Genomic DNA, 16,975 nt, shown 5'->3' on the forward strand with positions numbered 1-16,975 from the left:
ATTTTATTTTGTTTTTAGTATATTTTGTTGTTATAGCGGCAATACAAATACACAATCTGTGAAAATTTAAGAAGTTTAGCTATAGCGGTTCTTGAGTTACAGCCTGAAGACAGACGGACAGACATCGAAGTCTCAGTAATAGGGTCCCGTTTTTCCCCTTTGGGTACGGAACCCTAAAAATGAAAATTCTACGTAAATTCGTCCAATGAAGCCAGCCACCGTCACTGAAATCGTTGTGAGAGCTATATACTCGTGACTAAATTAGATACAACGCATAGATAGCCAAGGATGCGTGTACATTTTTAGTAAAAGCTGGCTTACCAAATAGGGCTACGTTTGTCGTGATGGTATGCAAGACCACTGTTGAAAAGGGACCAAAAAAAACCTATGCCGCGTTCTAGCTGATGTTCTTTTGTTGTGGAAACAAAATCTCTGCCTATTTTAAAGATGTAACATGAGAAAGTAAGTTTGAAAATAACTAGATTCACCTTGTTACGTGAATAAAAGAAACTGTCCAACTTGCCAGGTTAATAAGCAGCCTATATTTTTTCCGTAGCCAACACTGACCTAATCAAAATGAATCTTATTAGTTTCGAAGTCTATTCATTACAAAAAAGCAAACGAAAACTCTCCTATTATGATCTAACTACCGATAGGTAATATAGTATGTATGTAAGTATAGCTAAACTATGTATATCTTTTTTTTTGGTTTTAATAATTTTTAATCTACATAAAGAGCAATTATAATAATTAATAATTATTACAACTACATACACATTTACATATGTAATAAAAATCTTCTGTTGGTTCTCAGAAGCAAAAAAAGCTTGAATGAAAAAAGAGTGTGTACGTTAAATCTGTTAAATACTTGGGCGTGTTGTATTATGATAATGTAGCAGTGTTTAAGCGTTCTTAATTAAGTAAAGCTTATACCATAATCATGGGATTACTGTAAAGACGTGTACACACTGAACGTACATTTTCTGTTAAAATAATACTAGATGTTAGAATAAACACCGTTATCCTTGAAACCATCAAAAGAGCCCGTCAAAATGAACAACAATAATGAATTATACCGGGAACTCATCATAGAAATTGCCGATCCGTATGGGTATGAACACGGCATTTTTTTTGAGTTCCCAGACTCAAAAAAAATTCCGTCTTCATACCCATACGGATGCCCGAATCGGCAATTTCTATGGGTATGAAGACGGATTTTTTTAATTCCCAGTATTGTTCCCATAGAGAAATTTGTTCATTTTGACGGGCTCATTTGATGGTTTCAAGGATAACGGTGTTTACACTAACACACTGTATAATCAATTGAATACAACATTAAAACAGTCTCGTTCCTCATTCGATTAATTCCGTTTCTTTTTTTTTTTACATAAAATAAGGGGGCAAACGAGCAAAAGGGTCACCTGATGGAAAGCAACTGACGGTAATACGCTTTTCTCTTTAAGGTTTGCAGGTCGTTTTGGTTTCTTTTTTTTTTTTTTACCAATCATAACGCAATTCACTTTCGTTTTATTTTCATTGGAAATAAACTGGATCTGCAATAATAATGCACTAAAAACGTCTGTCTGTTATTTCTTCACGCCCAGACCGATGAACCGATTTTGCTGAAATTTAGTATGGAACTACTTTGATTCAGAAAGGACATAGGTTATCCTATGTATTTTCTCGGGAACTTTTTTTTTCTTTTTATACCGGAAAACTGTATGGTTCTCGTGCGATAAAAGAATTTAGGCGCAACGGAGTTGCGGGCGACATTTAGTAATATTATATAATGCTCCGAAATGTATCCTTGTAGCTCTAAATCTAATAGTACAGTTACAATCTGCGTATAAATCAATTTGTATCGGAAGTAATTACTAAGGGCTCGACTCGGGGATCGTGCGCCATCGCGTGCAGAATGCATTGTAAGGCCGCGTTCACACACCATTGTTCAAGGTTCGATTCCGGGGAAGACATTTCAGTAATGTCATTGTAGTTGAAAACATTAGCTCTAGGTATGTAATTGTTTTTAGTGTTTGTGAAATAAATTACATTTTATCACCTTTATTACTTTTGATTGTGCTGTTCTACAATATTTATGATAAACTAGCTGTCCCGGTGAACTTCGTGTCACTTTAAAACCTTCCTTGGACTTCTACGAATATTTTAAGACTTAAATTAGCCCAACCCGTTCAGCCGTTTTCGAGTTTTAGCGTTACTAACATAATTGAAAATCCATTTTTATATATTTGACTTTTAAGTATTATCACAAATCTTTTGTATGGGAGTATAGAAAAGTTTTGTTTTTAGACTTTTTCAGGAAATTTTTTTTTTTTTAGGATTTTTCTCTCCGTAAGAACCATCCTCGTACTTCAAGGAATATTTAAAAAAAAGAATTAGCGAAATCGGTCCAACCGTTCTCGAGTTTTGCGCTTAGCAACACATTCAGCGACTCATTTTTATATTATAGATATTATATGGAATAAGTTGCTAAAAGTGCGCTTTTATACTCGGCAAATCATAATAATATAGTGCACAGATCGGCCTAAAAACTCATCAGATATATGTTATACAACCTTATATTTGTTAAAAGTAGGTTAGAATAAAGTTTTTCGTATGTTTTTCGGCGTTTATAATCCAAAAATTTTGGATATGACAAATTATTTTGCAATACCTATTTAAAAAACTTCATTTATGTAGATATAATTGTATTACACATTTAACTTTATCATACTTATACCAGTTTTATATGAACTATGACCATTCTATAGCCTTTAACAAATTAAATAATTATAGTCCTCTTAAGGTTTATAACCTTTCAATTCAAGAATAAGCTAGATAATAATAGATACGTGTTAATTATTCATCCTTTCAAGCATACAGACCTAGCGGGTTAATGAATATCTAGAAACTCCATCTTGTATTAAATTAAAACATAGTGTATGTTGTACCTCAAAATGTTTAGCCACTAATTGATATAGAGCATAAATCATGATGAAAACAGAATCTAATAAAGTACCTGAATATTGAAGCGAGCGAGTATTAAAATTAATTAGCGTCAATATCAATATTATACTCGGGAGTCGGGACAATGTATCAAGACGAATTTGTGGGATCATATTCGTACTTCGTGAAAAGGTTTTTAAATCTATCTATACTTATAAAATTACATGTCCTGACTGACTGACTGACTGATTCATCATCGCTGAGCAAAAACTGTAAAAGTTACAGCCACGAAATTTGGTGAGTAGGGTTGTTTTATTAAGTAGACACCCACTAAGGAAGGAATTTTGAAAATTTTACCCCGAGGGGGTGAAATAAGGGTTGAAAGTTTTAATGAAAATCCGTCATTTCTTGAGTTAGAAACATGAAATTTTATGTTTGTGTTACTGATTAAAAATGATTGGATACGTGTTTAAGCATTTCTGAAAATTCTACCCCCAATAGGGTGAAATACGGGTTGAAATTTTAAAAGAAAGTCCGTCATTTCTTGAGTTAGAAACATGAAACTTTATTTTTGTGCTACTGATTAAAAATAAATTAACATTATTAAAAAAACGTATTTAAGTGTTTCTGGTAATTTACCCCCAAGGGGGTGAAATTGGGGTAGAAAGTTTCAATGAAAGTCCGTCATTTCTTGAGTTAGAAACATGAAAGTTTATTGACGTTTGCGTTTGACGTTTGCTTAAATAGGATCCGTTTTTACCCTTTGTATAAGGAACCACAAAAACAAAAAGGAGAAAACTATCCATCTTTGTTATAATACTATGTTAACGCGGTTGAAGTCGCGGGCAACAGCTAGTCCTCCAAAGGCTCCAAAAGTACTAGACTTATTCTGATGAAAGTCACAGACATAGAGTTGGTAGATCACGACCACTTAGGCTACATAGTTCTATCGTACCCGTAATCCTGCCATTAGCGGGGAGTCGAGGACTATGGGGTTTACGTGGGTAGAATGACGCCAGCCCTAGTAGACAAGTGGCAAGCGATTATCGTAAACGCTAACAAAATGTAAGTATGCGATTTGACACAAGTCATCGCTTCGCTAGCGAATACTAATGTCAAAAATGATACATTTTGTGGCGTTGGCGTTTACGATAATCGCTTGCCGCTGGTCTAGGCCCTCAGGGCAGTCCCACATAACCCGGCCGACTTCCCCAATCTGCCGTGGATGCGTAAATAATTTTCCCAAAAAAATGCTTCATTTTGTCGCAGAAAAATGTTCGATACGCCTCTCAGGTAGTTAATTACGAGTATATAATGATTTAAGCAAATTCAAGTGTCTAATATTATTATGTTCGTAATAATTAGAGGCTTATCTTTATCTAGCATATATGTCTGATTAAAATAAAGGCATTATAATCACATTAAAATCAGCCCGATTAGATTAGTAATTGGCGGTGAGCTATAAACACAGCTATAAAACAAGGTAAAGTTGAATGAAATATCGTTAAACTGAGATTTATTGCTACGACATGCATCTAAATAACAAAATACATAAATGTAAGTTTTAATTTATTTAAGCCCACTTGCACAGATCTGGTTTAAGGTTAACCTTGGATTATATTATATCACCATCTCTGTAGTCTGTCGTTCTACATTTTATAAAAAAAGGCATGTCATGTGTGAATGTGGCTTAAGATGAGGATATTGTATAATACAGATATTATAACAGTAATACTATAAAGCTGTAAAGTAGTACATCGATAGAGGAATGCACGCAAAATCGATTACCACAGGGCGTAACAACGATTAAGATTGTGTGTACTGTATCGTAACGGAAGTGTCTTACGGTTTGCTAAATTTTAATCTTTAATATATTACCTGAAAAAAAAAGTAGAAGGACATTTATACAACACAATTTTTTTTCACTAACCGCTTGATGCTGCCCCTAAATTTTTCTCATACCTTTTTTGTAAAGTAGAGAATCCTGTTTTATTACTATTATTTAAGTTTATCCGAAAAGTTTGTCTCTATCGCTCATTACGATGTAAGCAGCGACAAAATTCTAAAATAATTTGAAACAGTGAATCGTCCTGAATATTTATTTAAAACAATCATCCATGTAAAAACCTTCAGCGGCTTTTCTAAAACTAAAAACAGACCAAGAAATATATTTCTCCTCTCGAAATAAAACTGCTTTATCCCGCAACGTAAAGCTTTGTGACTTCAGTCTCCACACTATCGGCTATCAGATAGTTGCCTTCTTGGAAAAGATAAAAGAAAACCTAGTCTATAAACACAGTCGCTTCTTATCCTTATCAGATGTAAACGACGTAACCGAAAGGGAATGCAGAAGATTATTCCCCTAACCCTAACCAGCAGATTTTTTGTATATTGGTAGGTTAATTGTAATTACATACTTAATTTATGAGTAACATTGTCTTACAAATAGATCAATCCATACTTTAGGACCATCAAATGAAAGTATTAAATCCTTTCTATCTCTGTTAGCTACCACTTTCAGGACTTTTCGCAAATAAATTGTTGTTCGTCTCATCAAAATGAAGCTACTCACAAAAAATTAGCTTGATAGTAATAAAAAAAAATCTACGGAACCTGGACTATTTATCCTTCTCTATAATTATTCTAAGTTATTTATTAAAGTGTGTTGTGAATATTCCCTTACTTAAACGTATCTGAAACTGAGTGGGTGAAACTGTGTGGGTCAATTTTATAATTTCCAGCCGAGGTCGTTACTGTGGGGTCAATCAGGATACATTGTGTCTAGAGATAGGCTCGCAAATATATTCAAGCTGTATCGATGGCTAGCATGTCGGAATCTACATACATTTTATTGTGAGCTGATGCATCTACTCGCCGAATATTACAATTATTACTTCCTAATTGGAGAGTAAGCTTCTGAACGACTATGTGCACTTAAATACTTTGTGCTTGAAGTTGTAATAGCTCTTATCAATAGATTATCTATGTACCTACATGACAGATGTATGAAATAATCTAGCATTTCAAGTGCTGACTCGACACCTATGCCGTTATTACCGTACGGATCGTACCGTCGCTATTCGTTCTCTTAAATATTATTGTTCGTCGCCCCGTAACCATTCATCAATAGTTCATAAAAACTATCCCAAAACAATATTTTGACGAGGGAGAGCCATGCTTCGGCACGAATGGGCCGGCTAGACCGGATAAATACCACGGGCTCACTGAAAACCAGCGTGAAACAGCGTTTGCGCTGTGTTTCGCCGAGTAAGTGAGTTTACCGGAGGCCCAATCCCCTACCCTTTTCCCTTCCCTACCCTCTCCTATTTCCTTCCCTACCCTCCCCTCTTCCCTTCCCTACCCTCCCCTATTTCCTCTTAAAAGGCCGACAACGCAACTGCAGCTCTTCTGATGCTGCGAGTGTCCATGGGCGACGGAAGTTGCTTTCCATCAGTTGACCCGTTTGCTCGTTTGCCCCCTTATTTCATAAAAAAATAGGTTCAGCCGTATAAGCGAGAAGATTATGTGAAACTAGATGATGGCCTCAATTTTGTTGCGGCCAAATTCGTTTATCGCGCGGGAACCGTACTTTTTTCCGGGATAAAAAGTATCCTGTGTCCTTTCCCGGGACTCAAAGTATCTCCATAACTAACAGCAAAATAGGTTCAGCGGTGTGATGAGGTGACAGACAGATAGACAGACAGACACACGTTCACATTTATAATATTAGTACGGGTAGAAATAATTGAAAGTACCATTTCAAAACTTTCAACAAAATTTCAAGCCAAGCGCTTTAGACACTAACAATATCCAAGAATCAATAGAATCTATAAAACTAACATTAATTTTGTGAATAATTCATCTCTCGCCGGCGATTCTCCACTTTATGGCCTATGGATTCTCTACAGAGGCCTTAATTGGAAACAATTCCGCCGATAAATGTCAGTAACGCCGTAAGTTATAACGAGATGGGAAGTTACGTCCGCGATTATAAATAGGAAAACCGGAGATATAGGAGGTTTAACTGCGGTGGTTCTCAAAGGAGTGTTGAGTTCTTATTTGTCAGATAAGTTTAGACTTTAGTGGTGTATACTAACGCGTTGGCACAGTGTTAGAAATAAAATAATTACAATGGATTATGGATACCAGGCATCTATCATCATAAAGATATTTTTATTAGACTAGCTGGCGAAACATGCTTACCTATCCTTCCTTCTTGGCAAGTTAGGGCCTTTAGTCAAGTTATATTAAATATTTTTTGCAGCGAAGTAAGAAAAAATCGGCCAAGTGCGAGTCGGACTCGCGCCCGGAGGGTTCCGTACCGTTATTGAGCGAAAGTTGGCAAAAAATTGTGTTTTTTGTATGGAAGCCTTAAATATTTATTTTATTTTAATTTTATAATTAATGATTAAAATATAAATATAATTAAGAATATTGTGAGTATTTCAAGTGCCTAGCTGCTAAGTGCTACCATTATTGATTACGAACAAAAAAAGACAAAAAAATCACGTTTGTTGTATGGGAAATATTTATTATTATTTTGTTTTTTTTGTATTTTTTGTTACAACTTACAGCGGCAACAGAAATACACAATCTGTGTTGTACACAATTTCAAAAGTCTAGCTATAGCGGTTCTTGACTTTACAGCCTGGAGACAGACGGACAGACGGACAGACGGACAAACATCGAAGTGTCAGTAATAGCTTAGACAAAGGAAAATATTACTGGTCTCTGGTAATAGGTTCCCGTTTTTACCCTTTGGGTACGGAACCCTAAAAATGACTACAATTTTACTAAGGTCATTCAGTTGGCATTGTCATTTATCAGTTGGAAAGTGCAATGGCCAAGCAATTTTTGAATGCATTTTTATTAAAAAGACGTTAAACTACAATAGCAATATGGGACGCCATAAAATAAGTGTACCTTAGTCATATTTAAGGCGGAGAGTATTCCAGTGTAATTTACTTGGTACATAAAGTTAATAAAGGCAGGGAACTTTAATGGGACGTACCTGTACCTAATAGGATGTGCCATTACGGATATAGCGAAATGAAATTGTACTCGGTAATCGGGTTGCGCGCTTAACTATTTTCCCGGTTACTGCTTACTGGTTACAAGGTTGTTGTATGGTTTCTTAAGTTTGGTTGCGAATGACTATTGTTGTTTTTAAATGTGTTAAATTATTTAGTTAAATGTAATTAATTCAAAATTTTGACATAACCCCCATACTTTATCTGTCAAACTCTTCATTAAACTGAAGCTTAATCATAATTAAATGTCTCTGAGTACGGCGGTTAGTTATTTATTTTAATATCTCATTTATGACTCTAACCGTGACTCTGTTAGCGTGGAAAAGTACATATTAATGTGATAAAAAACTGCCTGTGAAATTCTAAGTGATAGAAAGTTAACTCTTTCATATCAGAATAAACCAAAATCAACTTAGTAGTTATATTTACTGCGTAAAATCCAGAGCGAGTTACATAATATTTTGCATATCTACTAGTAGAGATTACATATTCTATTGCACTAGATTTTATCTTAATAAAATCTATACAAACTGCAACTTTACCAACACAATTAGGGTTGCCACCTTCTTTTTTGCAAATAAAGTACACATACTTCAATCGGCTACTTTAGATGAGAAAAAAACCGTACACAGTATAAAAATAAAGTAATAAAATTATCTGTAAGTATAAATTAAAATGAATTCGGTACTTTGTTAGTTTCTTTAAAACTCGAGAACGGCTGAACCGCTTTGGCTTATTTTGGTCTTGAAACATTCGTGAAAGCCCAGGGAGGGTTTATGTTGGGAGATAGGTGATAAGAGGTTTATCGGGTCATCTAGTTTGAAATAAAGTATTTTTGCATACTTTATTATTTTCGTAAAGTACAAAGTACAATTGCCTGAAATAACGTACAATAGTTTATAATTAAGTACGGGTGGCAACCCTAAACACAATTAAGATCACCGCTAAATTCGTGCAAGTTTTTGCGCGATATGCTGTGTGCATACAAAGTTACCCTAATTAACTAAAACAAAATCGTAGAGTCTTGTTCTAATATGCCAATAGGTTTATATTTGCTTGACTAAAGTGGTTTTTCATTTAAAGTGTTCGTACATCAAGTAGTAATAAATATTAACGATATTTTTATTACTTTAATAAAGTGGTTATATTCTTTAAAGTGACTTTATAAGCTATAAAACACATGTAAACCAGAAAACGGTAACCATACTAAAAACCGCTTATTGTTGTAAAATAAATTGAAAAATACATTATTTAATGGGTAAAATGCAAGCTTTTTTTTGACGAGAATTTTAAAATTACAATAAGAACTCGGACTAGTCGTTGTCGTTATAGGCATTCGGATATTCGAAACTCCGGATAATCGAATATATAAAGAAACTAGTTGATGCCCGCAACTCCGTTTCGCCAAAATTCGTTTATCGCGCGGGAGCCGTACATTTTTCGGGACAAAAAGTATCCTATGTCCTTTCCCGGGACTCAAAGTATCTCTATGCCAAATTTCAGCGAAATCGGTTCAGCGGTTAGGACGTGAAGAGGTAACAGACAGACAGACAGACAGACACACTTTTGCATTTATAATATTAGTATGGAAGTATGGATTAGTATGGAAGTGGGTTTGGTTCATATGTTCAGTACGTTAAAAATAACACAGAAAATCAATGTTTATTAAGAAATTATTAAGATACATTTTCCGACGGCATGCGGCAGTCTGGATAATCTCGAATCCGTATAACTATGGGCCGGATTATCGGGTTTCTACTGTATGTATTTCTAGTTGATCTGAATAATAGACATTAAATTAACGAGCAATACCTAGGTGCAATGATGACGTTTTACCACTACAGAACTGGTTAGCCGTTAATATGAAAGCTAAGGGTCTAAGACAGGGGTCACCAATTAGTTTCGCTCGGGGTCCGTTTTAAGAAATAAAATATCCTTCGCGGTCCACACCACACATTAAAAAAATATTAAACAAAATATAATGTAATTAAGGAAATTGTAAAGGTATTTATTTGTATGAATGAGAAAAATAACAATTTTTGTTTCTACGTCATGTTCATCAATATTATGTCGCGACCGAAATTAATTTTCATTTTCAAATATGTTCATCTTCGAACATGCTTGGTCCGAACACAATGGGTCGGCGGTCCGGACGCGGACCGCGGTCCGCCATTTGGTGACCCCTGGTCTAAGACGCCTACGTTATAACAGACGCCTGCAATCACACGCAATCAAACTACAGGATATCTATTTATAGAGGCTATTGACAATTAAAAATATAACTTTTATAATTTAATGGTGATATAAAATTATACCGAAAGTACTTTACGCGAAAAATCGCACGATCAGAACGTAAGAAAGCAGCTGTCAGTATTTATAAAATGCTTTTTAGGGTTCCGTACCCAAAGGGTGAAAACGGGACCCTATTTATGAGACTTCGATGTCTGTCTGTCCGTCACTATATCTCAAGAACCACTGTAGCTAGACTTATGAAATTTTCACAGATTATGTATATCTGTTGCCGCTATAACAACATATACTAAAAACAAAATAATCTTAATATTTAGGGGGGGCTCCCATACAACAAACGTATTTTTTTTGGCCTTTTTTGCTCGTTATCAATAATGGCAACAGGTAGGCACTTGAAATTTTCACGTCCTAAGTTATATGTGTACTTACTTTAATAATTAATAATAATATTTAAAAAAATAATAATTTAAGGGGGCTCCCATACAAAAAACACAATTTTTGTCTTATTTTTGCTCTATAACAGTACGGAACCCTTCGTGCGCGTCTGACTCGCACTTGGCCGATTTTTTGTCTATACTGAAATCAATATCAAGCAAAATGCTGACAGGGTCGGTATTCTTCCGATTCCGAAACTGCCGCAGCTTTATTCTATGAAAGAGAATATCTAAAATTGAAACAAAAATTCAAATCACGTAAGAACCCTGTTGTTTTAAAATACGCAAGAAGTAGAGTTTTCAATGCACGATTTTTACATACTCGGTGACCGGACTACACCAACAATACAATCTGAATGTATTTTTGGGGCGTACATAACTTGCACGAGAAGTTTTTGCAACTCTAGAACTTAGCGTTCCAAACCAAAGGAATTCTCAAGATCAAAATATTGAAAGATCCATTACAATAAAACAAATAGAGCCGATCGGCGCGGTTCAACGACCAACCAGACCAGATTGCAGGTTGCACGAAGTTCAGTACATGTCAAGATCGCGAGCCACGATTAGCGTTTTAGGTAAACATATCGGGAGATCTGCCCGACCTTATGTAACGGGGCCTGATTGCCGATTAATCGGACTAGTTGCTTTGTTTATGGGGAGATTTGATTTCCTGTCCTACAACCATGTATAAATCCATACTAAAATTATAAATCCGAAAGTGTTTAGCTGACTGTCTATATGACTTTTACCTCTTCACGACCAAACCACTAAACTGATTGCGCTGAAATTTGGTATGGAAATACTTTGAGTCCCGGGAAAGGACATAGGTTACTTTTTATCCCGGAAAAATGTACGGTTTCTGTGCGATACACGAATTTTGGCGCAACGGCGTTGCGGGCGTCATCTATCTAGTCTTGAATATTTACGATATGTAGATTTGTAATATTAGGTAAACATATCGGGAGATCTGCCCGACCTTATGTAACGGGGCCTGATTGCCGATTAATTGGAGTTGTTGGGAGATTTGTTTGAGGGTTTAGGTTGGCAATAAACGCCCTACGATGAAAGTATTAGGTATAAATCTTACATATTTACGATATGTAGGTTTGTAAGAACAGGATAGAAATCCTTCCGATTTAAATCGGAAGGATCTATTATATTAAGGCAGTCCCTAGGGACTTAATTTAGGGAATGGGATATTAGAAGATCATAGCAACTTAGATAAGTGTACTCTTTCCGTGAATAAATAGAATTAAATTCTGTGTTGCTTACAATACACTGCGTATAAAGACGCTACAGTTAACCATACCTTATCCAAGGTTGTTCTAATGTAATCAGACAAGGACTAAGGTGTATAACGCCTTTGCCTTTTACACACAATATGGATCTTTTGTTAGAAATATTACAAATATTTACTGCACTGTGATTTGCTTATGTACGAGCCCTATAGTATCTCGTATGTTACACACACGGTTGTATATGACTTCGCATAGATATATCTCAGGATCTGACCTTACGTAACGGGGCTCCAGATAATCGATTAGCTGTACCTCGAACGATTAATCGTTTTATTACTCGATTTGTTCGAGACCACCGACGCTAAGGTGACCTAGCACATCTTCCTTTATTTTCACTGAATAACGGGTGAAGTAAGTGTTTTATATTGTTTCATATTATTCAATTTCATCATAAAATTATAAAGGTGTGTTATGTGTCTGTTTGTACCATAAAGTAATACCTAGCGGAATAGAGGAACAAAGGCCTGAGCAAGCGAGATGTCACTATCAGTAACACTGCGTGGTAAAAAGAGACGCGTGATACATGACAGCAGAACCAATTTTTTTTCATCACTTTCACGTCCAGTCGGCACTTATCGGCACGTTGACAATTTAATCTCTTAGAAAGATGCTTGTGTATACCGTATACGTAAACAAGTTTTAGACAGACGTAAATCAATTTCAGTTTCATTTGACAGCTCGAGATTATTGCTCTATTCAGCTAGGTATATTAACTCTACGGTTTGTAGTCATAGTTGGTAGTTTTGTGAAAGGATATAACTAGGATAGTTTTATTCAAAGCAAAATATGCAATAGCGTGCAACATGTAACAGGTATATTTAAGATGATGGTTGAGATAGTGTATTACTTTAGGCGTTAGGTTTACAGCTATTTATGGGCTATTGCTTCTGTTAAGCCTCGTGTAGACTGTAAACTTATAATCCTCATAACTTTAATCCAAGTTTCATAGAAACGAATAAAAAACTTCACAGGTATGGACGTAGAACCTTTTTTACATCCAAACGTTTAACGGTTTTAAATTTTCATGATCATCAAAAAAAATTTTTTGAAGATAAAGCAAAAAGCCCACTTTACAGTAAAGAGCATTGTACATTCAACGCCTAGTTTCGCCCATGGTAAAGGGCAAAATAATTACCGGCCTCATTCCCATATCGATATTTAACGGGCCGAGATAATCGATTCGCCGCGAAACAAGAACAATCGGTGCGATTCCGATTAAAATTCGGCCGAAGGTGTTCACGGTGTATTGTGGACGTGACGTCCGGTGAACTCCAATTTTACAGGATTAAAGCTTTCTTGGTTTTATATTCTTTTGTTATTTCAGAGAGAGATGTTAGAAATCATCTATTAGTATCTTGTTCATAAAAAATGTATGAAATTCAAAAAAATCTTGCAAAAAACATATTGTATCTTTTTGTATAGTAATTGAAAAACATTGTGAATCGCTACCGCGTCATGCTCATGTCTCGTGCTCCGTTTCGGTAAGATGCTAAACTACGATGTGCGTCAAGTTGTCAAATGTGTTTTGAAGTGTACATAACTGGACTTCTTTTTTAAAACCATTAATCAACTCCTGTAAACTCCTGTAAATATGTAATTTTGTTTTGTAACCGTACACGTCTTGTTACTTCACCAGACCTTCGCTACATAGAGCAAAGTCCTTTAAGCCACTCTGACATTGGCAACTCACCGAGGCGGCCATTTTTAAAAAAAGAAGAAGAAAACCATTTGACAACTTGACGCTCCCGCTTCGCACTTCGCAGTCGCTTGGTCGCGTAGGTTTGAACAAATACTTAATAATAATAATAATAAATTTTATTTTCAGACTACATTTGGCCCAATTGTTAGTAACACTTTATTATTAAAAGCTAATGTTAGTATTTAAAAATTTTAATTTAACAAAATAGTCGCTAACAGCTAGTATAATATTAACAAGTTGTCAACTATTTTGCTAATTTATTAACACAGCTCCACATCGATTAACATAAGGATAGTCCAACCGTTCTGCAAACATCCTCAGTATGCTGTTGGTACTGCCCCTCACCCGTCGCACCAAGGACGCGCATCTTTTTCGCATTGTTGCATAAAAGCAGTCTACACGTGCCTCAGCGAACATCCCTGACGCGCTGCAGCGCCAAGGCAGACCCAACAACACCCTGAACGCGTTGTTGAATTGGACACGAAGAGCGCTATACGATTTCTGGGTGTAATTGTCCCACAGGCTACCCGTATAGAAGGAGGTGCAATAAGCCCTGAATAAGGTCACTTTCACATTAGGTGAGCTACGCGCAAACCGACGAGTGAGCATGTTTGCCCTCACCGATAGCGCTCTCCGTTCCCTCTCAATATCACAGTCATCCTTAAGCAAAAACAAAGTATTAGTCTAGTCTTTCTATGTGCAGGGTCCCTAACAAAACCAATATCGTGTTTGGGGGCACATCACTCATCTGCGACACGCCCTGTCGGGACTTCGGTGTCATTTTTGAGGTCACGAAGTGGGAATTTTTTGATCGATTCTTTTGTTTCTAGCTAGCTGTAGCTCCCGCTTACAGATATTGAGTTACATGAATTGGGTTTGGGACTTACAACGTAGGAGTTTCAAAACTTTGCCTTTGAGTACATCTATGGGCATCAGGCATAGTTGAGCTATATAATTGTAACATGTGTGTGTGAATGCGATTTTACGGCGCTGCAAAGAGATCAGATATTTAATTATGTATAACAATTTGTATATAATTAAATATCTGATCCGAATCCAATGATTTGGATTGTAAAGCTGAGAAGTTTTCAAAACCTATCCTTTGCGGACATATTATGCTGTAGAAGTTGCCACGAATATGTAACATGTAGATGTGTACGTGCGATTTAAGGCAAGGTATACAGGGTGTAACAAAAATAAGTGATAATACTTTAGGGTGTGTACGTGTTCCTTGTAGAGAGTTCACTGTGAAAGTAGCAGCGCTGAAAGATCTTTTTTTTTCACTTTTGTATGGGGAAGCTCGTGACGCTCGGGCCCTTGCCCATACAAAAGTGAAAAAAATTTTTCGTCTTTCAGCGCTGCTACTTTCACAGTGAACTCTCTACAAGGAACACGTACACACCCTAAAGTATTATCACTTATTTTTGTTACACACCGTATAAGGTATTATTTACAAATTACGTTTATTTGAAACACACGACAATAGATAGATAATTTCATTAACTACATATTCCCCGTTTTTTAACTTTTTTAGATCAATTTTGAACTAAGATAAGTAAAAAATAGGATTTTTGTGCGATCTCGGCAACGCGTCAAATCTATGGTCAAGGTCGTTTGCTCGGGAGATGGTCTTAACGGTGCTGCAAAGTGTATTAATAGTATGTCTAGTTGAGTGGCTTTGTAGATAATTTCTAATATACGATGATTATGACATTATATTGACGCTAGCTACCCACTTTCAGAGACTAATATGTCTTTAAAGTTTATCGTGAATAGCGTATTTGATTGGCTGACATGTTTGCATTAACCAATCAAAAGCATTATTGAATAAATAGCTCATATAAAGTTGTCTAAAATGTTAATATTATATTAATATAAATATTTTAAATGCGAGAGTATATCTGTTTGTCTGTTACCTCTACACGCCTAAACCACTGGAGCAATTTAACTGAAATATAGCCATACCCGAGTCACGGGAAAGGACATAATATGATACTTTTTATCCCGGAAAAATTTAAGATTTTCGCGCGTTAAAAGAATGTTGGCGCAACGAAGGATAGCGTTTTTACAATCATGGAAATCGAGAATTTGCCAACAACTAATCAAATCTACATTTACAATTATTTAAACTTTGTTTATTACATTTGTATCTGTGTCAAAAAGATAATTACGGTAGTGAAAGTCGAAGAAAACGCACCAACAAAAAGCAAAAGGTATCGGTCAATGAATTAGCAAAAAGTGCGAATCGCATTACGAGAATACTCCAACCGTTTAACTGAATTTGATTTGTAAATTGAAAATGGAAATTAAAAACTTTATTTATATTAGCCGAAATACCTTTTCAGATAATTGAAAAGAAAGAAAATTTGTAGGCAAAGAAGCAGTCTTCCCCTTTTTGCGCTTCTTTAAACTCTAAATCTATCACAAAAAAAAAACAAACAAAAAGGCAACATTTTTCTGCGATTAACTCTACGTAAAGCTCCAAAAGTAATATTATCTACCTACATTGACAAAAAGGCGAGAAAACTAATTTTTCCTTGCTATATTTAAAAAAATACTTTTTATTACAATACAATTAAGGTCGTAGAAAATATAATTATAATCTGTTCGTACAAAATGTCTACCAATTAAGGAAACAATACTGTGATTAAATAAAAACAATTATTTGACGACAGAACGGAATTCGGAACAGTTAGTTCACATCATTGTACAGTAAATCGACAATTAAAGAACTCCACACATTTTTAACTTAAAGACGCCGACTTAGTTGTAGAGTCGGCAAAAAAGTTTAGTTAAGTAGGTTCTAAGTTGTTTAGGTAAGGTATACCTTACCTAACTTTACAATGAGCCTACGAGCCGGGACATATAAACACGATACGACGTCGTGTCGTACCACGTTTCACGATGCGACGTCGTGTTGTGGGAATCCATGACGAGCATCGTCATGTCGTAGAAACTTACGACGTCGCATCGTAGAAACTCACGTAGAAATCCAAAGATGACGGCATCGTGAGTTTATACGACGCGGCGTCGTGCCGTATATCGTGGCACGTCACGATGTCGCGTCGTAGTTTTTTACAATGCTCGTCGTGGATTCCCACGACACATGAAACACGCATCGTAAAACCACGCCGCGTCGTGGTACGACACGACGTCGTATCGTGTTTTTTGTCCCGACCCTTAGTTAGACTTTAATGTTTGCGTAGTCGGTTTGAACTTATGATTACATTTTGAAGCTTCAGATTACTTCATTATAACTTACAACATTACACTGCACTGATTGAAAAGCGACAGAGTAATGAGATATAAGTACTGTACTTA

The 16,975-nt window shown here is 35.8% G+C and overlaps 2 protein-coding genes across 2 annotated transcripts in view; one reads left to right on the forward strand and one right to left on the reverse strand.

Moving 5' to 3' along the window:
* The window catches only part of LOC121734115 (elongation factor-like GTPase 1), a 209,793-nt gene that overhangs the window by 171,538 nt on the left and 21,280 nt on the right, over positions 1-16,975 (reverse strand). The gene's annotated exons all lie outside the window — the stretch shown is intronic.
* LOC121734116 overlaps positions 1-16,975 on the forward strand; it is a 124,344-nt gene that overhangs the window by 100,532 nt on the left and 6,837 nt on the right. The gene's annotated exons all lie outside the window — the stretch shown is intronic.

This window comes from Aricia agestis, chromosome 15 (assembly GCF_905147365.1).
Source record: "Aricia agestis chromosome 15, ilAriAges1.1, whole genome shotgun sequence".
NCBI lineage: Eukaryota > Metazoa > Arthropoda > Insecta > Lepidoptera > Lycaenidae > Aricia > Aricia agestis.